General features: G+C 46.1%; 1 protein-coding gene across 10 annotated transcripts in view; it reads right to left on the reverse strand.

The window, feature by feature from the left end:
* PLEKHA7 (pleckstrin homology domain containing A7) overlaps window positions 1-21664 on the reverse strand; it is a 310525-nt gene that overhangs the window by 171669 nt on the left and 117192 nt on the right. The gene's annotated exons all lie outside the window — the stretch shown is intronic.

A 21664-nucleotide genomic window follows, 5' to 3' on the forward strand; every position in this document is an offset into this window, starting at 1 on the left:
CATTCTTAGTATTTCTAATATTGGCTGCTCAAGTTCCTTGCCCCTTCGTACTGCAAAGATTTTTGCCTCAACAGTGTATTCAAACATCTGCTATTTATTTGCCTACTTCTCAAATAATCTTTTTGGTCAATGCATTCTGGACTAAAGTGTAATTAATCTCACCAGCATCCAAAAAGATCTTCAAGGAATTAATAGGAAGGCACTGCAGTACTAGACTGAATTCACCCCTGTATTCGCACCCTAAATACTATTGTAATAATATTTGTACAAAATATGCCTTGTAAGCTATCATTTGAAAACTAATAATTTGCTTGTCAATAATGTCCTGGTGAAATGCATGTGGCAACCTTATATGTAAAGTTTCAACATAAGCTGAAATCAAGGCTGAAGTGTATTTAACAGACAAGTCTGGGGAGTGGATAAACCTGCTTCTCAAAGGACAAGCAGATGCCTCCAGCCAGGTATCGTCAAAGCTGATGAGCGATCACTTATCAAGTGGCCATTCCCTGGCATGGAGATGGGGCAGGAACAAACAGATCTCCCTCTTAGCAAACAGCAGCACAGAACTTTTTTCCCCAACAGACTCCGTCTCTGTCCTCACAGCAGGAATGAACTTTACTTAGGGGCAACCCTCAGGAAAATGCATTTCAAAGGGTGACTGAACTACAGAAGTGGTGAGAAAAAGCACCCCCAAGTTCTCTCTCCCTATCCATCTCTCTCCTTTTCACCTAAGACAACAAAAGAAACAGCCACTGGACTTTTGGAGCAGATCCTGGCCTCAGAATCTGGTCAGCAATGTTATTGGAAATGTGGTAAGGGACTTTATCATGAACCCAGTCTCATTTGTTAAATTTAGCCCTAGAGAGCATTTTGTCTGTATTTCTCTTGTAACCATTTCTGACTTCTAATGCTTTATACTTGTAAAAACTTCTCTTTGTAGTTAAATGGACTTGTTTTATTATTTAATTAAAACTAATGCAGTGTTGTGAGTTAGGGGAGCAAACTGTTGTATATTGATCCCCTTAGAAGGGCAACAGACCTAATATGTCTGGACGGTGCAGAACACACATTTGGGGGGAAATTTCAGGACTGGGAGTGTGTTGGGGTCACCCTCCAAGTAGTAACCAAGGCTGCTGGAAGCCAGATTGTGGCTGGTGTTTGCTAACAGGCTGCTGGGTCAGAGTTGCTGGACCAAGTTGCTGTGTGGCTATACATAGACACTAATGGTGTAATCTGTATGCTGTTTGTGAGGAGCCCAGATTGAGATCTACAGCAGCAAAGCACTGTGAGGCATGCCAGGTTGCAGAGCAGGGGTGACACAAGCCGTCACTGGTCTGGATTGCACCCCAGAGTGTCATACATATCAATAAAAGAACAGTTTGAATGCTAATTTCCCTATGATTTCTCATATGCTGAGTGACAGATTCACTATTCAGATATTTTCTGAGTATCAATGCCAATATATGAATTTTGTCTTGGTAGTTAAACAGTATGTTCTTTAGAGCAGGGACTAATGACTACCTTTTATCTTTGTCCTGTACAGTGTCTCACAGACAGCATTTAAATTAATATTACCACCCTCCAAATATGGTTACAAGTAGTAAAAAATAAAATAAAATAATCCAACTCCATTCTTCCCACCACACTGCAAGTAGTGGGAAGAATTGAAATTAGAACTCTGAGGAAAAGGAGAAAGTGGACCATGAGTTTGAATATACAAAGGTCATCCTGAACATGAGTAATCTTTATTTCTTCTTTGAATAGCCTCTGCATATTCCAACTCTTGGGATTCTGATAATCAAAGCTCCTCCTTATGGATGGTGGGATGAGGAAGCCTAGTTAAATAGAGATGAATACTGCTTTACCACATTGTTCATCTGATCTAGATGCCAAATCCAAGGAATAAGAATAATATTTTGTGAAAATATGAGTTGAACTGCAAGAGGCAGCTCTACAGATTTCTATTATGTGAACATGTCTAAGCAAGGCCATAGAAATAGCCTTCACTCTAGCTGAATGTGCTCCAAACTCTTCTGAAAGAAGAACAGATGTGTTTATATTATTCTTCATTACAGAGAGGGGAGCCATTTTGGGTGGGGACCAATAAAGGACCACTATATTTTTTGTGAAAGACCATAAAATGGGAGTGAGCAATACAAGCCTGCAGCTTACTCACTCTTCTGGCAAATGTAATAGGTACAATGACAACTATATTAACTGAGAGAAAAAACAGGAAACATTCTCTCATGGGTTCAAAGGGAAGATTACGGACTAAGTACTAGGATTGAGGTCCCATATAGGCGTGGGTTCACTAAACCCTTCAAGAATCTTTTTACTATACCGTGGCTTAATACAGTTTTTTGCTCAACTAAGTGGTGATGAGCCAAGATAGCAGTCAGATATACTTTTAAAGATGAAATGAAGAATCTGGATATTTAAAATTAAGCATTCCCACCTGAGTTGAAAAGAAGCAAAAGCTTGGTTTGTGTTGGTCTCTGGTTACCCAGAGAGAGAGAGAGACTTTTCCACGTCTGATCATAGCACAGATGAACTGACTGCTTCCTGGAGTTCAACAGAATGTCCTGTACCTTTTCCAAACAAGACAGTTCTAGATCTCCAAAGTCCTATGGCCCGTAATGTCATGTGGAGAGAGAGTCCAGATGACAAATCCAATCTCTCTGATGGTCAGTAGGTCTGGAATTGCAAGGAAGGACAGATAAACCCCTTCTTGACATTGCGAGTTTGAGTCCACCATACATGGTACTGGAACACAACCTAGGAAGGTCAATGAAGCATAAATATGTGTCTATATTTGGTATATAGTGTCTTGCTAGCCAATGCTATAAAGGCCTCATCTAATACGTAATAATTTATATTCCACACACCCACCTCAATATGTGAGAGAAGTTAAACAGGCCTGTGGCAAGGGGGGGGACAGCTCTAGCAGCATGGGAGATACTTGATGAGGGACACCAGGTAGCTCCTCCCTCCACCCCAGAATCTCTGGCACCCAGAATCTCTAGCACCCATCTAGCTGGGGGTGAGGGTTATTGATTGACCTGCATCCCCCAGTTCCAGGGATTTAACCTGGAGTATGGGCCTTGTGGAGCCTCCTGTAGCTCCATTCTAGCAGTGAAAAGGTTACTCCCCATTCCAGCAGCAGTCGTCAGGATGCAGAGAAAGACACGTAAGGATTCCAGGGCCTTCCTCCCCATGGCAGAGAGTTTTGTCCTGGCAGGGGGAAAGATGTGACTGCCCTGCCGTGGGGAAGACAGACCCCTGCCCCACACCATGGAACTAGGGCAGAGTACAGATCCTTAGTACAGCATTGGCACGCAGCATTACCCTTTGCTCTGACTTGCAAGTTTTGTAAATATACTTTTGCATTTCAGTGCACAGAATCAGAAGTACTGGATCCATAGGGGTATGTTCTCGAGGGCTGGCTCTTTCAGAGACCAACACCTGTGAGGTTATGTATTTATATTTCAGTTGGATCTGATCTTTGCAAATTCATAGTGACCAGTTATGAAGATTTGGGGAACCTATATACAATTTATGATTTCTGCTTATTATGAAACTATGCAGTTGTTGCTGTGAAAATTGCTGTTATCACGAATGCCTGTTTCTGTATATCCGTCATTGCTGACAAGCTTTTAAGCATGTTCCTCCCAGACCAGAAGCAATAGTCAATCAGTAAGGACTATCAGCACTTGAAGGATATGTCTACACTGCAATCAAAGATCCACAACACAACAGCTGGCCCAGGGTCAAGCTGCGGGCTACTAGATTGCAGTGTAGATGCTCAAGCTCAAGCTGGAGCCTGAGACAACCCTGTCTTAGCCCAAAGAATGCTCTGCAGTGATGAGGAAACAGAGGCTTGGGGATGCATATATGGTATATTATTTTTGTATAAATTGTGTGTGTCTTGTGCTATTAAAAAAGTGCAATAACACATATAATTCTCGCAAAGTCTGTATGTGTCATGTGCTACACCGTACCAGGTGTCCATTGAAAAAGGCAACCAGAAGGCTCAAACCTCTGAGTGGAGTTATGGAACAGGGTGTTGTACAGATATTGCAATCCCATGCAGTATCTATGGGGACCATATCATATTAAGTTTATGTATCACTGTGGGACATGAATTGTATGCAACTCCAAAAGGAAGAGTAATCACAACAATGGCAGGAACTAAAAACTATGGTGGGTTATATTAAGGTGAATCCCCACCCCCGGGGAGGCTTACATACACTGGTTCAAACTGGGATTTTCAGAGACCAAGAGACGAAGAACAAGCTTTTGGCATAAAAAGCCTGGGTTTAAACTGCCTCAGGGCCTTCTCTCAGAACCAGCAAATGGACAGGGCCTTCTGACATGGGCTGGGGGAGAGGGGACAACACTTGCTGAAGAGTTGGAAAGACTTTGGCCTATAGGGGCCTCATAAGACTGATGGGTGAGCTCTAGTAAGCTTTTAGCATGTGTATAGAAACTTCTTATTGTTTTTATGTTTTCTCTTTAACACTTTTATCTTAGCCCTGGTCTACAATACAGGCTTAGGTTGAATTTAGAAGTTAGGTCAAATTTATAATGAATGCATCTACATAAGCAACCACGTCAACCTAAAGGGCTCTTAAAATCGACTTCTGTACTCCTCCCCGGCGAGGGGAGTAGCGCTAAAATCAACCTTGCTGGGTTGAATTTGGGGTAGTGTGGACGCAAATCGACATTATTGGCCTCCGGGAGCTATCCCAGAGTGCTCCAATGTGACCGCTCTGGACAGCACTTTCATCTCCGATGCACTAGCTGGGTATACAGGAAAAGCCCCAGAAACTTTTGAATTTCATTTCCTGTTTGGTCAGCATGGCGAGCTCAGCAGCACAGGTGACCATGCAGTCCTCCCAGAATCGCAAACGAGCTCCAGCATGGAACAAACAGGAGACACTGGATCTGATTGCTGTATGGGGAGAAGAATCTGTGCAGGCAGAACTCCAGTCAAAAAGAAGAAATGCTAATATATATGCCTAAAATCGCACGGAGCATGATGGACAGAGGCTACAACAGGGACACACTGCAGTGCCACGTGAAAGTCAAGGAGCTCAGGCAAGCCTACCAAAAGACAAAAAGCCCATACATGTCGCTTCTATGATCAGCTGCGTGGCATTCTAGGGGGGGGGCCTACCACTGTCAGTGGACACCTGCAAGGGGGGAGTCTCATGCAACACAGAGGAGGATTTTGTGGATGAGGAAGAGGAGGAGGAGAATGCGCAGCAGGCAAGCAGTGAATCCGTTCTCTCCAGCAGCCAGGACCTTTTCATCACCCTGGAGCCAATACCTTCCCAAGGCGGTATCCCCGACCCTGAAGGCAGAGAAGGGCCCTCTGGTGAGTGCACATTTGTAACTACAGTACAGGGTTTAAAATCGATAGTATTTAATGTCTGATTTGCCCTGAAGACTTGGGATGCATTCATGACCAGTACAGCTACTGGAAAAGTCTGTTAATGTGTCTGGGGATGCATTAAGTGAGTGCGATGAGCCAAGGCAGGATGCAATCCTGAGGTTAATGGGGGAGCAAACGGACATGCTCAGGCATCTGGTGGAGCTGCATGAAAGCCAACAAGAGCACAGACTGCTGCTGCATCCACTGTACAACCTGCCTGCCCTCCTCCCCAAGTTCCATATCCTCCTCACCCAGATGCCCAAGAACACGGAAGGGGAGGCTCCGGGCATCCAGCCACTGCACTCCAGAGGATGGCCCAAGCAACAGAAGGCTGTCATTCAAACAGTTTTGATTTGTAGTGTGGCTACAATAAGCAAAGTGGCCTTGTCCTTCCCTCCTCCCCCAACCTCACCCGGATACCTTATCAGTTCTCTCTCTTTTTTTTTTAATTAAGAAAGAATTCATGGTTTCAAAACAATAGTGACTATTTCCTTTGCCAGCTGTGATCGAAGAGGGGGAGGGTGGTTGGCTTACAGGGAGTTCAAATCAACAAAAGTGGCGGGTTTGCATCAAGGAGAAACACACACCACTGTCACACCGTAGCCTGGCCAGTCATGAAACTGGTTTTCAAAGCCTCTCTGATGCACAGCGCCGCAACCTGTGCTCTTCTAATCACCCTGGTGTCTGGCTGTTCAAAATTGGCAGCCAGGCAATTTGCCTCAACCCGCCATAAACATCTCCCCCTTACGCGCACAGATATTATGGAGCACACAGCAAGCAGTAATAACAATGGGAATATTCGTTGCGCTGAGGTCTAACCTAGTCAGCAAACAGCACCAGTGAGCTTTTAAACGTCCAAAGACACATTCTACCACCATTCTGCACTTGCTCAGCCTATAGTTGAACTGCTCCTTACTACGGTCCAGGCTGCCTGTGTACAGCTTCATGAGCCATGGGAGCAAGGGGTAGGCTGGGTCTCCAAGGATAACTATTGGCATTTCAACATCCCCAACAGTAATTTTCTGGTCAGGGAAGCAAGTCCCTTCTTGCAGCTGTTCAAACATCCCGGAGTTCCTAAAGATGCGAGCGTCATGCATCTTTCCCGGCCATCCCACGTTGATGTTGGTGAAACATCCCTTGTGATCCACCAGTACTTGCAGCACCATTGAAAAGTACCCCTTGCGGTTTATGTACTGGTTGGCAAGGTGGTCCAGTGCCAAGATAGGGATATGTGTTCCGTCTATCGCCCCACCACAGTTAGGGAACCCCATTGCAGCAAAGCCATCCACTATGACCTGCACATTTCCCTGCACATTGGTAGCAGAACATCAGTAATTGCATTGGCTACCTGAATCACAGCAGTCTCTACAGAAGATCTGCCCACTCCAAATTGATTCCCGACTGACCGGTAGCAGTCAGGCATTGCAAGCTTCCACAGGGCTATCACCACTCGCTTCTCAACAGTCAGGGCAGCTCTCATCTTGGTATTCCTGCGCTTCAGGATGGGGGAAAGTTTCGCAACCACTGGGAATCATCCCATACCTGCAACACTATGCAATCCCACCAGTCTGTGCTTGTTTGCCGAGCCCAGAATCGGCGTTCCACAGTACCAACCAGCCCCACTGCCACCATGATGTCCCAATTGCCACAGCCCATGTTTTCAGGAACGTCTGTGACCATGTCCTCATCACAATCGTCCTTGTGCTGCCGTCTCTTAGCCATGTTCAGCACATACTGCAGTATAATGTGCGAGGTGTTTACATGCTCGCAACAGCAGCAGTGAGCTGAGTGGGCTCTATGCTTGCCGTGCTATGGCGTCTGCATGGGTAACCCAGGCAACAAGGTGCAAAATGATTGTCTGCAGTTGCTTTCACAGAGGGAGGGAGGGGAGAGTAATGACATGTACCCAAAACCACCCGTGACAATGTTTTTGCCCCATCAGGCATTGGGAGCTTAGCCCATAATTCCAATGGGCAGCAGAGACTGCGGGGACTGTGGGATAGCTACCCACAATGCACTGCTACTCTGCTGACTTAATGTGTTTAGTGGAGACATATACAGTCGACTGTATAAAATCAATTCCTAAAAATCGACTTCTATAAAATCGACCTAATTTTGTAGTGCAGACATACCCTTAGGAATCAATGCTCTTGCTTAGAAAGAGCTGTGTGGTAACTTGTAACTGCTAGCAATGCACTGCTCATAGTCCTCAGAGAGAACACGATGCACAGGCGCTGGTCATTAGGCAGACTGGGCTGGTGAAGATAGAACAATGTGAGTCAGGGAGCTATGCATCTGTAAAACCACCCCATTATAAGGGAGTGGGACTAGGGTCTCTACCCAGAGACAGGTGACAGCTGGAGACCAGAGAGCTGACTGGGCACTCCTTCAGTGGACCTCAGGGGAGAAATACAGGTGCAGTTACCTGAAACTATATAATGTGTGTCCAAGCTGTGGATGGAGTGTGAGAGGCCAGCAGTGGTAATAGAGGCCGGGCAGGAGACCACATAGTCACAACTTTCAGGGGTGGGGTGGGGTACCAGATAGAAGATCTGCATCCAGAGGGCCCTCAGACAGTGGCAGTGTCTGGACTCCATTCAGAACTTAAGTGGCTGATCCACCTCATGGCAGGAGCTGTGACACTTTTGCACCGGTCAACACCTGTGCAAAACCTTTGAGAGTTTTATTAACCCAGTCAGTGGTTGGATCTGAGGCTCACCTCCCAGCACTTATGGGTCTGTACATTTCAGAGCCAGAAGGTTTAACCACTTCAATAACATAGCTTGCAGGTAAATTCAGATGCTCATCCCTGACCCTGGGGGTTAACATGCTGAATATGAAGCAAAGAGAAGGCAAATGACCTTCCCCCAAACAAGCCGAACACTACACATGTGCATCCACAGCAGGAAAAACGCCAGGGCAAGAAGGGTACACCTCTTGAACCCCAGCTTTTTTGTCTTTGACTCCACCATATCAGAACCAGTGCTGTACCCCACCTCTCCCCTCACGAGGGATATAAAAACCAAAAACAATAAAGGAAAATAAAAGAAAAAAGAACTAACTAAACCCTAACTAAACTAAGAAGGCAGCAGGACTGGCACAATCTGTTCTAAGGAATCGAGGTCCAAAGACCTGGTGAGGTTCCTGGAGGAACTAAATGCATCCATGCAGCCCCGTTTTTTATATCCCCCATGAGGGGAGAGGCGGGGTACAACACCACTCCAACAGGCACTGATACTACCATGTTCCATCAGTCCAAACTACTCCACTGCTGCATCTCAAGATGGGAATGTAAAGTTGTTGTTCAAAAAAGGAAATTTTGTTTTAAATGTCCATACCCCATCAGTGTTTCTAACCCAAACATTGCAGCATTGCGTTAGTGCATAAATGCCAGAAAGTACAAGTGACAAATCTATTTTCATTGTCCAAATGTAGGAAAGTACAAATACTGAACAGAATAACGGGTGGAGGCTGAGGGGGGAAGCTATATTTGAAAGCCTGGAAAACCATGATATTTAGTCAACTCAGTTTTAAATATAAGATGTCCTGGAAATGCAGGGTGCTTGTCCCTTGCGAGGTTCTGGAATTTGAAATGTAGCAAATCATGAGCCTTCAATGGTGAAGTGGGCAGAAAATAATATATAGAGAGGGCACAAGAAAATGCAGTCAAGTGGCACATGGAACAGCAAAAGGAAAAATTACATTAGCAAATCCACTGCAGACTTCTCTAATGTTTCCAGCATTGAAAGAGGGTAGGCTTGGCAGACAGCAGCAACAAAACCATAGGAGAGAAATATTTTGCTACTGACTGAATAAAATAAAATTTAAAAGGACTCTTGGCAAGTATTAATAGATAGGCATTGCTTATCTTAATTTCAACAATTAAGAATTAGGATCTGAGATTCACATGCTCAACAAGTTGATTGACGCAAGGCCATATTCTGAGTGTTTACTTCATTTTATTACCTTGGATAGTTGTACAACAAAGATTTTTTTATAAATGATATTTATGCATCTCTGATACACCATCTGGAACTCATACCATGTGGCTGGAAGAAAAAAGCACAAATTGTGCTAAAGAGCTAAGGACTACATTCTACTTTATTACTTCTATAGCACTGAGGAATAGAGAGAACTAGAGAAGAAAAAAAATATACATCCTATTCCAAAATGTCAACTTACATCAAAATACACTGAACACAAAAACTAGTAATTCTTGAGAACAAAGCCAATAGGTGAATCATTACAAACTTCTGTGCATAATATACTCAAATATTTGCTGGTAACAATACTAAACAGTACTACACTGTATTATTTACCACTTGTACTCTTGTGACCTATCCTGCATTTCCATACAGAGACAATTTTAGACAGTGGATTAAAAAAGCGAGAATTTCTCAATCACTCTCACTACTGCAACATTTGCAGAGGTGAACACAGCAAAAAAACAGAATGAACAAGTAAGGAGGAATAAACTTATGAAGTGCCTTAAAGGTGAGGACAGAAAACTTGAACTTAATGCAGTGAAACAGAGGAGCCACTGGAAGGATTCAAAGAAGAGGGTGATGAGATCAGAGCAACAGCCAAGGAAGATTACCTAAAAACCTGAATTTTGTAGGGATTGGAGTGGGGAAAAAGTAGATGTTAAGGAGGATAAAACAAAGAGTGCGATAATCAAAGAGATGATATGGGTCCAAACAGGAGAGTTGGCTGTCTGGATCAAAAGAAAAAAATAGAAAGGAAGAGGCAGAAGTTTTGATATCGCCCAGATGTGTGTAGCAAGAGGGAGGTACCAAAGATTATCCCCTAGACTACTGGTCTCACAGAGAGGATAATGGTTTTGTCCACAGTAAACAGATAAATGAAGTAGCAGAGAGTATAAGAAGAAAGATCAGTGCAACTTTGCAACATCCAAAGCAAAATACTTCTCTGTTTTAGTGTATGTCCCCATTTCCAAAGTTTAGTATGAATTTTGATTTAAATTTGACTTTTTAATGTACATAGTCCTTAAAAACAAGTTGCAAATCATTTCATACAAATTGGCAAATGTAACAAACTGTTCTCAGCTCCAGAATGTTAATGTGGAGTGTGACCTCTTGTGAGGACCACTTATCCTTGGCTGTAGCCCTTTGGAGGTGAGGGCCCCCCATCCCAAAGAAGGAGCACCTGTTGTAATGATCTTTGAGGGTGAGGGATATGAGAAAGGGGTTCTCTTGCAGAGTGCCAGTGGATCCTTCCACCAACTGGGAAAATCCAGAACTTTCTGAAGTACTGACAAATGTTTGGAGAGACTGTGTCTGTTCAGGGTGTAAACAGACCTCATCCATCTCTCAAGACACCTGAGGTGCAGTCTCACATGAGATGTGAAGAATGTAAAGGCCAAAATAGGACTCAGGAGTTGTAGCCAGGTCCTTGCAGGCTGTGTTGTATTGTCAAGATTAGACGGAACAGAGCAGTAAGGGGGTTTAGAGTGGCTCCAGTGAAGTCTATTCTTTGGACTGGGGTCAATGTAGACTTCTTTCTATTGATGTGATGTAATGAAGACCCAAATAATGTAAAGATCTAGAGCCCTGGGGGGTGTCAACTGGACCTCTAGAGCTGATTGACTTCTGAGGAGTTAACATCAAAGTAAGGGAATAGTGCTATGCTCCATTGACATAAATGGGCCACCACTGCCGAGAGAAGCTTTGAAAAAACCCTCAAGACAGTGGAGAGTCCAAAGGGAAGGACTTGGTACTGGTAGCAGTCTGAGCCTAATTTGAAGCATAGGAAACGTTTGTAGGATGGTTGGATAGCTACATGAAAGTAAGTGTCCAGGAAGTCAAAGATGATGAACCAGTCTCTTGGATATAGGAGTGGATTATAGTGGCTAGCATCACCATCCCGAAATGCTTGCAAAGGATATTTCAGGTTTCTCAGGTCAAGGAGCCATCTCAACCCTCCACCCCTCTTTGGAACTAGGAAATAGTTGGAATAGAAGCTTCTTCCAAAGAACTCTGGGGCCAACAAATGGGAGGGGGAAATGACCTCACTGGGGCTAGTGAATTGGAAGGATCTTCAGTCTAGCCTCTACATCTTTCTAAGACCTGCCTTTAAAGTCCATACAAATCTTACATTCAGATTGGAGGTGGGTGAAAGCATAGGCACTGACTTCTACTGGCACTGGTGGGTGCTCGACCCCCCTTTGCCCCCGGCTCTGCCTCAGTTCTACCCCTGCCCCGCTCTCTCCCACCCCCATTCCAACCCCTTCCCCAAATCCCCGGCCTGGTCTCACCTCTTCCCCTGAGCACACCACATTCCCGCTCCTCCTCCCTCCCTCCCGGAGCTTGTTACAGCTGTTTGGCGACAGCAAGTACTAGGAGGTAGGCGGTGGAGCGGGGACGCGGCATGTTCAGGGGAGGAGGTGGAGGCAAGATGGGGCGCGGCGTGGAGGAGCTTGGCTGCTGGTGGGCGCCCACTAATTTTTCCCCATGGGCGCTCCAGCCCCGGAGCACCCACAGAATCGGCACCTATGGGTGAAAGTTCAAATGCTCATTACTATGGGGAGAAGACCTGTGGCAGGTCTGGTAGGGCTTAAACCTTTGTCATATCCTGAAGTAGTTGTGAACCAAAGGAGGAGACAAAAAAGGGCAGTGGAGTAACTCTCCTTCTAAACATATCTAAATAAAATAAGTAAGCAAATTTTAAGAATAATTGATATACTAAGAAAGGTGGGTAGTTGTAGAATCAATGGACACGCAATCTCTCAGCCTCAAACTGCAGGCAGTTGAGAAGGAATTGAGAGACAGCAGGCCCACTCCTTCTTATACTCCCTCATTTGGAGGGGCATGGTGCTGCTCTGTGCAGTCACAGGCCCACAGCTACTGCTTTGCATTCTCCAGTCGAGAACACATAGGCACACATGCATCCTATTGTGGAGCACCCATAGAGAGACACATTCAAAGAACTACTCAAGATTTATCCTTGTAAGTATCCTAAAAGTACTGCTCTGGGTTGGCCATGCTGTTGACTCAGATTCTATTTCCTTAGTCACTTTAACTTCCAGGGCCAGCTGATCTAACACTTTCACAGTTCCTCAGCAAAACAGAGCACTTTACACTATTCAAAAGACACCTATCTGGCCTGTTAAGAAATTTTATTGATTGGCTACAATGGGTGTCTCATCCAATCATCTTCGATTTGAAGAATGGTGGCTACAACATGTATCTTTGGGAGGTAATATGGTTAAAGGGAAAATAATTATAGCTCCAAAAGTAAATCATCAGGCTGATATGAGGCAAAAAGGTAATGGAAAGAATATATAACTCTGAACTGTCTATTCTTTAAAAGCCTTCTTTTAGACTCTGCTGTTTTGGAAATATTCTGTGTGTGTACAGTTCTTTGAGCACCCTTTAAGAACTTTGGTACAAAACTCACAAAAAATAGTTATTTTAATAATTCCACTAAATAACAGAAATACAAAATGGTTCAAAAATATAACAAAAGTTAGTTACCTTTATATAATAAAATTCTCTGTATCATGCAAAATGAGTACAAGCAACTCAACATCACATTCTGGAGTTCTTATACTTTACTCACTGAATGGTTTAACATTCCTTTGAAATAATGTTTTGGCAAATGGCTCTTAAAGCCAAATACTGTACCACTTATCTCAATTAAGATTCTTTGGCAGCCAAGATCAAGGTCTTTAGAAGAAAAATTACCAAAGTTCTGTATCTAAAGTGTGTCAGCTATCATAAAATTCAAATAGGAAAAAAAAAAGTCTAAATTTTCCTAAATTTCCTAATTTTTCTAAATTTGCAATTTATGTAATTTATTTGGTTTTTTTCTTCAAGAACAGTTCATGAATAGAGGACCCCAACTTCATTAATCATGAAAACACCCTTATAGTCCGTTTTAACCTAAGCCATGCTTTGAATTCTGGAAAGGGAAGTTAGGGACCCAGAAGGTAATATGATTGAGCAACACAGAAAGCTAAACTCAGAGCCAAGGAATGCATTACTTCACATCTAATACAATGCAGCACAGGTTAAACTGGATAAAATACTTATACATGAGCAAAGTTTCATAACTGCTGTTTGTTTAAACATAGGTGTAGTGCAGGGGTTGACAACTTTTCAGAACTGGTGTACCAAGTCTTCATTTATTCACTCTAATTTAAGGTTTCGCGTGCCAGTAATACATTTTAACATTTTTAGAAGGTCTCTTTCTATAAGTCTATAATGTATAACTAAACTATTGTTGTATGTAAAGTAAATAAGGTTTTTAAAATGTTTAAGAAGCTTCATTTAAAATTAAATTAAAATGCAGAGCCCCCCCGGACCGGTGGCCAAGACCCAGGCAGCGTGAGTGCCACTGAAAATCACCCGTGCCATAGGTTGCCTACCCCTGGAGTAGCATAAACTAGGAATGTGGTTTCAAAGTTTTGTCTATAGACCACTGGTCAACCACAGTCCAAATTGCTGCCAGCTCAAATGGGGCTAACTCTGCTTGTTTCCAGCTGACACACAACAGATAGGGAGGGATGAGGGGAGATAAAATAAATGAAAATATTAACGTACAAAAACACATTCAACCTCTTTTTAAAAAATGACAAGATTGATCACACTGAAGACAGTTAAAAATAAATTCTTACTTAAAACTACTTTTCCAGGTAAACAATTACTGTAATTGCCACAGGAACCGTCACATTAGCCCACACATTAAATATCATCTCTCAATCACTCTGATTATATGCTTGAGCTATCAGAACAAACTTTAGGTATAGTACTCCTGCAACATGCTGCATCTTTAATAGCTTTTCCCATTATTTTGTGTTCACAGAGAGCAGCATGTGTTTAACGTTTATTCCCTGCAAACAAAACTACACAACTGCATTATACATTACTTTGTTGCTTCTGTGAGTGGGATATTTTATCTCTTTGTCTCTTAAAGATACATTTTTGATTGCCAGACAAGCCATGTGACTGATTGTAAATAATACCATGACAATGAAACTAAAGATACACAAACACACACCATTCCTGAAAAGTCATGAACTACAATTAGTGAAGCAGATTTTTCAATGCTATAAAAGCAGCAAATATTTTTATTAATGCCACTTTCCTGTTAATTCGGCAACCAGCCAGTCTTGAGGGAGTTTGATCCATATGGAGGCCTACATAGGGCTCTAGGCTTGGTTACAACTTGGAATAAGACAACCTTGGTGAACCCAGGAAATGTTTGCATACTTTAAATTTGAGAGAGACTGAACCACACATGATAAATATCAATCATGTTTATTGTGCTACTGGAATCTGGTCAGATACAAGGGTGGCAGAAGAACATGTACAGAACAGAACATAATTTGGGCCCACCTATACAAGCAAGACTAAACTATATTAAACTCACTAGCTTAAAACAGGAGATTTGACCGTGGGGATGGACTAAACAAGGTAACACAAGAAAGTGATAATCAACTTGACAGCCTTAAATCATTAAAGATTTTCAAAGGCTGGATATTTTGTAAGAAGCACATCTCCTTGTCAGTGTTACAATAAAGACTCAGTTGCAAGTTAAGATTTAACAAATTGTGAAACTAAATGAATTCAGCCACATGCAAAATAGATATTTAAATGATCTCTCTAAATGTTTCGGTTATGTACTGTAGTAATTTTCAGGTTACGTAACTAACTTACAAAGAAGGGTTTCCCATTTTAAAATATTTCCTCAGCATTTGAAGTTTTTTTTTTGGGGGGGGGGGGAATCAAAGTCACACGAAGAGGAACAGGATGTCCAGGGACGCAGGCTTTGTCTACACTACCTTGCTTTTAGTGACATAGCTATGCCGCCACAGCCATGCCGCTAAAAGGCACGCAGTGTAGCTGCTGTTTGTGGGAAGGAGAAAGGTCTCCTGCCGACAAAAAGCTTCCAGCCCCCACGAGCGACAGCGGCTTTGTTGGCAGGATAGGGTTAGGGTTTTGTTTTGTTTTGTTTTTTAACACCCCTGAATGACAAAAGTTTTGCTGATGAAGTTCCAGTGTCGACAAAGCTTTAGTCTACTCTCTCCCACCAAAAGTGAATTCTGGGTGTTCCTTAATGTCAATTTCACATACACACCAAAACAAGGGTCGGCTTCTAATTTTTCCTGGGGGTGTTCAAACCCCGCTCAGCCCCAGGCCTTCCCCAATTCCCACCTTGCCTCTTCCTGCCCCACTCCCAGCCCTGCCCCCGCTCCACCGTTTCCCCAAACCCCCACCCCCGCTGGGCCTACCCCCACTCCACTCCTTCTCCCCAAGGCCCCACCCCACCTTTTCCCATCTCGCCTCTTCCCACCTTCTCCTCCAAGTGCTGTTCTGCGGCATGCAGGAGGTGCTGGGAGGTACGGGGAGGAGTTGATTGGCGGGGGCCTCAGGTGGGCAGGAGTGTGGAGGGGGAGCTTGGCTGCCGGTGGGTGCTAAGCACTGGCAATTTTTTTTTCCTTGGATGCTCCAGCCCTGGAGTTTCCCCACTGCCGCCCAGGAGTTGAAGTTATGCCTGTTGAGGATGGCCTGTTGGTTAGCAAATTTCAACTGGAGGCCCCCTGAGGAATACACCTTCCTGCCAAACAGGTCCAAGTGCTTCGTTTCCTTGGCCTTAGGGACCAGGGCCTGCTGCCCATGGCACTCTTTCTCGTTTACTGCTGAGACTACCAGGGAACATGGGCTTGGGTGGCAAAACAAAAAGTCGTACCCTTTGACGAGGAGAAGTACTTGCATTCCACACCTTTGGCTGTTGGGGCACTGGAGGCCGGGGTCCAGGGCCGGCTTTAGGCCAATTCAACCAATTCCTCTGAATCGGGCCCCGCTCCTAAGAGGGCCCCGCACCCAAGCCCCGGTAGTGCATACCAGCAAGAGTCGGTGCGCTGTACCAGGGTGGCCCGGCTTCCCCAGGGGGCAATTTAAAGGGCCTGGGGCTCCCAGCAGGGGCTGGAGCCCCAGGTCCTTTAAGTTGCCACAAGAGCCCCACTGCTGGAGCCCTGGGGTAGGGCTGCGGAGCTCTGGGGGCTATTTAAAAAGTCCGGGGCTCCCATTGCTTCTACCGCCCCGGCCCTTTAAATAGCCGCAGGAGCCCCGCCGCTTCCCCAGGGCTCCCACGGCTATTTAAAGGGCCGGGGCAGTAGAAGCAGGGGAGCCCTGGGCCCTTTAAATAGCCCCCGAGCCCCGGGCTGCTGCTGCTACCCCGGTGGGGGAGGGAGGAGGAGGAGGGAGCACTCACTGTACAGGATGGGCTGTACCCCCCTGTACCTGCACCCCCTGCCCACAACCAGCCCCTGCTACACCCCCTGCCCTGCCCACACCAGCCCTTGCCTGCAGCCAGCCCTGTACCCCCTGCCCTGCCCGCAGCCAGCCCCTGTCTCCAGCCAGCCCCGCACCATCTGCCCGCAGCCAGCCCGTCTCCAGCCAGCCCCTGCTGCACCCCCCTGCCTGAAGCCAGCCAGTCCCGCACTCCTCTGTCTCCAGCCCTGCCAACCCCTGCCGCACCCCCCTGTGGCCCTGCCTGAAGCCAGACAGCTCACCCCACGCCCCCCTGCCTGCAGCCAGCCCCGCACCCCTTGCCCTGCCTGCAGCCAGACCCTACCTCCAGTCAGCCCCTGCCCTGCCTCCAGCCAGCCCCATGTCCACTGGTGCCCTGCAGTTCCCAGGGCAGTAACCCTGCACACCTGCTTCAATGACGGGGGCAGAGAGCAGCTGGGACCCACACATGTGCACACCCTAGGGTGACCAGACAGTAAGTGTGAAAAATTGGGACAGGGAGTGGGGGGGTAATAGGATCCTATATAAGAAAAAGACCCAAAAATCGGGACTGTCCCTATAAAATCGGGACATCTGGTCACCCTAGCACACCCCCAGGGAGTGGCAGGGACCCACACATGTGAAGCGGAGCTCATTTCTAGTTCAGCCCCATCTTTTTAAAAAAGAACTTTAGGTAGAGTTAACATACATCCGTATTTTCCCAGACATGTCAGGCTTTTTGGTTCTTAAATCGCCATCCGGGAGGAAAATACAGACGTATGGTAACCCTATTGGTACAAAAAAATACATACTGTGGCACATCCCTTAAATCAGAACTTTTTATAGGGAACTGGTTGCTAAGAAATGAAAGGCTATTTTTCACGTGTTTTTGGTTTTTTTTAGTCATCCCTGCCGGGGCCCCGCCAAAAATGTTCAAATTGGGCCCCGCACTTCCTAAAGCCGGCCCTGCCGGGGTCTGCCATATAGTCTTATAGTTCGACTGTATGTTCTTAATAAGCGGAAGCGCTATTCTGGATGGACCCTCTGGGCTCAGGATGTCCACCATGCGGTCCTCCTGCTCCACTATCTCCTCCGCCTGTAAAACCAAGTTATGAGCAACCTTACGCAGTAGCTCTTGGTGGGCTCTGTGGTCTATTGGCGGAGGTCCTGATACCGCTGTGCCTGCCACCGCCTCATCTGCGGATGACAAGGAGGTCAGCAGCTGCTCCGCTTCCTCCTGGTCCCCCTCCCCCGAAGGAGGGGCTTCCAGCTCAGACCCAGACAGCTGACCCTGGGGCGGCCCCAGACTCGGTGCTGGTTTCTCTGGTCTCTCTCTCGATGACGGCGCAGGCAATTTGGATGCCGTAGCGTCCCACACAGAGGAGCGTCCGTGCAGGGACCAGGACCGGTGTACCAAGTAGCTGGCCCTGGGGGGAGCCCCTTGTCGCTGGTGGGAGGCCCAGGGGGTCCAGAAGGGCCAGTGTCCCGGTGGTCCCCACTGGGGTTGCCATCCAGCCAGGTGTTTTCTGTTGTCCGGTGCCCGGTGCAGGTAACTGTACTGGCCCAAGACGGCACCGGCTTCTGGCAACGCCAAGTAAAAAGGCCACGCCGGTGCCATTGATCTGTGCTGGCGGGAGGTCAATGAGAGGCTTCTTGCCGATCGGGAACGGGAATGGTACCACTGCTCGCGGGACTGGGATTGGTGACTTTCGGAGGCCTTTGGCGATGGTCAGCTCACCTTCTCCTGGTGCCGGCCTCTGGAGGGTGTCAGAGAGCGTCGGGTTCCTTGCACCAACCTCATGAGCTGACTCGCCTCCGGTACCGAGGCTTCCCTATGCGTTGGGGTAACAGAGTCCGCAGACTCAACGCTCGACCGGGACCAACGCCGGGAGTGATGCCGGGATGGTGACCTCGAACGGCGCACCACTGCTGGCTTTCCCCTCGACGGCATCGTGGGTTCAGGTGCCGGAGGCTTCTTCCTGATCGGGAGGGGGCTCACCGCTGACAACCCGATGAGGTCCTTTGCTGCCTCTAAGGTGTCAGGCATGGAGGGCTGATTCATTACTCCCTCGAGCCCGTCGTCCTCACTTATGACCAGACTCAGAGGGACTTGTGGCGCTGGTCCAATGTCTGTCCCGCTCTTTCCGGTGCCTGGGCCCTTAGATGGCGCCGGTCTCCTTTGCAGGGAACATCCACGCCCTTCTTTTGGTTTGGCCTTGGGCCACACCAAGAAGGATGAGCGGTGCTGGGGCCTACTTTTCTCCGGGGCCGACAGCTTGCGGTGCTTGTCCGGCACTGGGTCCCTTGACGACTCCGGGGCACTCCGCACCAAGGAGGCTGGAGCCGGCGTCGGGCGCTCTGGGCCCGATGGCTGCAGCGCTGCCTCCATCAACAACTGCTTCAAGAGCAAGTCTCTCTCTTTCTTTGTTCTAAGCTTAAACGCCTTGCAAATGTTAAATCTTTCTGTTTGGTGTGCTTCCTCCAGGCAACATAGACAGGAGTCATGGGGGTCACTAACCGGCATAGGCTTGCAGCACGTGGCACAAGCCTTAAACCTGTGCCCAGGATAGGTGCTGGAAGCCTTCAAGCTCCTAATCTATCAAGTGTCCACAACAATAGAATGCTAATGAACTGATAGCAGTTAAGTACTCTAAAGCTAAGGGATTGCTTCTCCTATGAGAGCAAGATGTTGTTCCAACTCCACCACGAACTGTAAGAAGGAACTGGAGGGGGTCGGGCCAGTGGGGGTATATATGCATGGCGCAGTGGCGCCACTTAGGCGGGGGCCCTGCCATCCCAACAAGTACCGCTAAGGTAAAAGTTTCCGACACTCGTGCACATGGCACGCGCACACCTAATGTGGAATGGACATGAACAAACACTCAAAGAAGAGCTGAAAAGAAAGGATGGCACTAATCTGATCAGAATTCAGCTTCCTCTGAAGTCAGGCAGAGGAACCAAAGGTTTGTCTACACTCCAGGTGGGAATAAGCCTCCCAGCCGAGGAAAACAGACTTGTGTTAGTGGGGCTCAAACTAGGAGTGCTAAAAATAGTAGTGTGGATGTTGAAAGCCCACCAGTGGCCACCAGTGCTGGCCTTAGATGCTAGCAGAGATTCTAGTGATAAATCCTACTGGCGCCTTTAGCTGTAAAGATTGGTAGTGCTATGTGATTTTCTGCTGAGGCATCAAGACGGGCAAAAAATGCAGTACACTGGAACTGCATATATGTATCATGTAGTGTTTATGGGCATGTCTACATTACAAACTTAAGTTGACCTATGTTAAGTCAACTTACAGCCACTGTAGTAATTACTAAGGTGGTTCATGTCTACACTGCCCTTCTGTCAGGGGTGCACAACCTCACCTGGAGCACTTCCACCAACTTAGGAGGAGCAGCGTTGGGGGGCTGAGAGCTGGGGTTCTCAGCTCTGCATACAGCTCCCTGCTGGGAGCCCGGCTGCTCCCAACTTCCTGCCGAGAGCTGGGCTGTCCCCGCCCAGACTCTCAGCTCCCTCTCCCCACCACGAGCACAGCTTGTCCACCCCACCCAGGCACTCAGCTCCCTACCAGGAGCATGGCAGCTGCCCGGGCTCTTGGCTACCTGCAGGGAGTCAGGAGCCTGGCGGGCGCAGTTGGACTCAGAGCTGGGAGCCCGGCGGCCGCAGCTTGGCTCAGAGCTGGGAGCCTGGAGCCCGGCGGGACACAGCCTGACTTTGGAGCGGGGAGCCTGGGCAGCTGCCTGGCTGGGAGCAAGGAGCCCAGAGGAAGCCAGGCGTTAGCTGAAGTGTGTCCCCCTCCCCCCCACCCCGTCTCTGGAGCTATCAAATTGACAAGAATTACAGCCAACAGCGGATGTAAGTAACCCACAGTGTCTACACTCACACTATGTCACCCTAACTACACCAACATAAGCCCCATGCTTCTAGTGGTTTAGTAGGGAACTTATATTGACAGGAGCAAGGTTGAAGTACATATGCTGACATAATTAGCTTGATGTGAGCTGTAGTGTAGACCAACCCTAAGTCTTCAAGTTTCTGCTTCCTAGGTAATATGCACATTCACCCATTAAGTAGTTTTCTGCTTGTGAATGTGATCTAACATTATTCCTTATGACACTCTAAGAGAAACCACTGTTTGAATGAACATTTTATAAATACTATTTGCAAGGTGCATTCTTTGCATATGAACACGTTCATTATTAACTTATTCTCCTACACCATTCTTCAAATACATTACAAAAAGATGTGTAATAGCACAAACTCCTGGCTCAACTCAAGTTTTCACTCTGTGTCATTCTTGAACCATAAAAAAGTCACAGACTTCAAACAGACACAATGAACAAAGACCGCATTCCTTTAGAAAGGTGTGCCAGAAACCGGAGGTATTTTAACTATCAAAGGTTGAGAATGCAACATATTTACTCCAATTGTTCTGTGGTATATTGCAGTCTTCAGTACTAGCAATAACAATATGACTTTTTAAACTTGAATTCTTTCACTGTCAGTATGTCTGACAAAAGTTATTTTGGGACTTACTGTGAAAAAGGTCAAACTGATCAGATGTATGACAAAGGTAAACACTAAACAGCATACATGATAAGAAATCATCTAAAAATCAGCATTCACCAGCTTTTTAAATATGCACATTTTGTAAAGTGTCTCATTTTATAAAGCATAACTACAAACATGAATGAACTAATTATTTAGCATAAGAGTGATTCACTAAGAAATTGTTTCATGTGATCAAACAATGTTTACTAGAAATGTGTGCATGACATTCTAATTCTCAGCAATATCGAAATTTATCCTTCCAATAAATGATCCAAATACATTAACCATTTAGGAAAAAATTTCTATGGCTACAATTTCATTTGTTCATGAAGCACTGATTTCAAAACATTTACTGTAATCTTAAGACCTCAAATAAAACCCTGATCATAAAAATAAACTTCTTGCTTAAAATGAAAACAGATTTTGA

This window comes from Mauremys reevesii, linkage group 4 (assembly GCF_016161935.1).
Source record: "Mauremys reevesii isolate NIE-2019 linkage group 4, ASM1616193v1, whole genome shotgun sequence".
NCBI lineage: Eukaryota > Metazoa > Chordata > Testudines > Geoemydidae > Mauremys > Mauremys reevesii.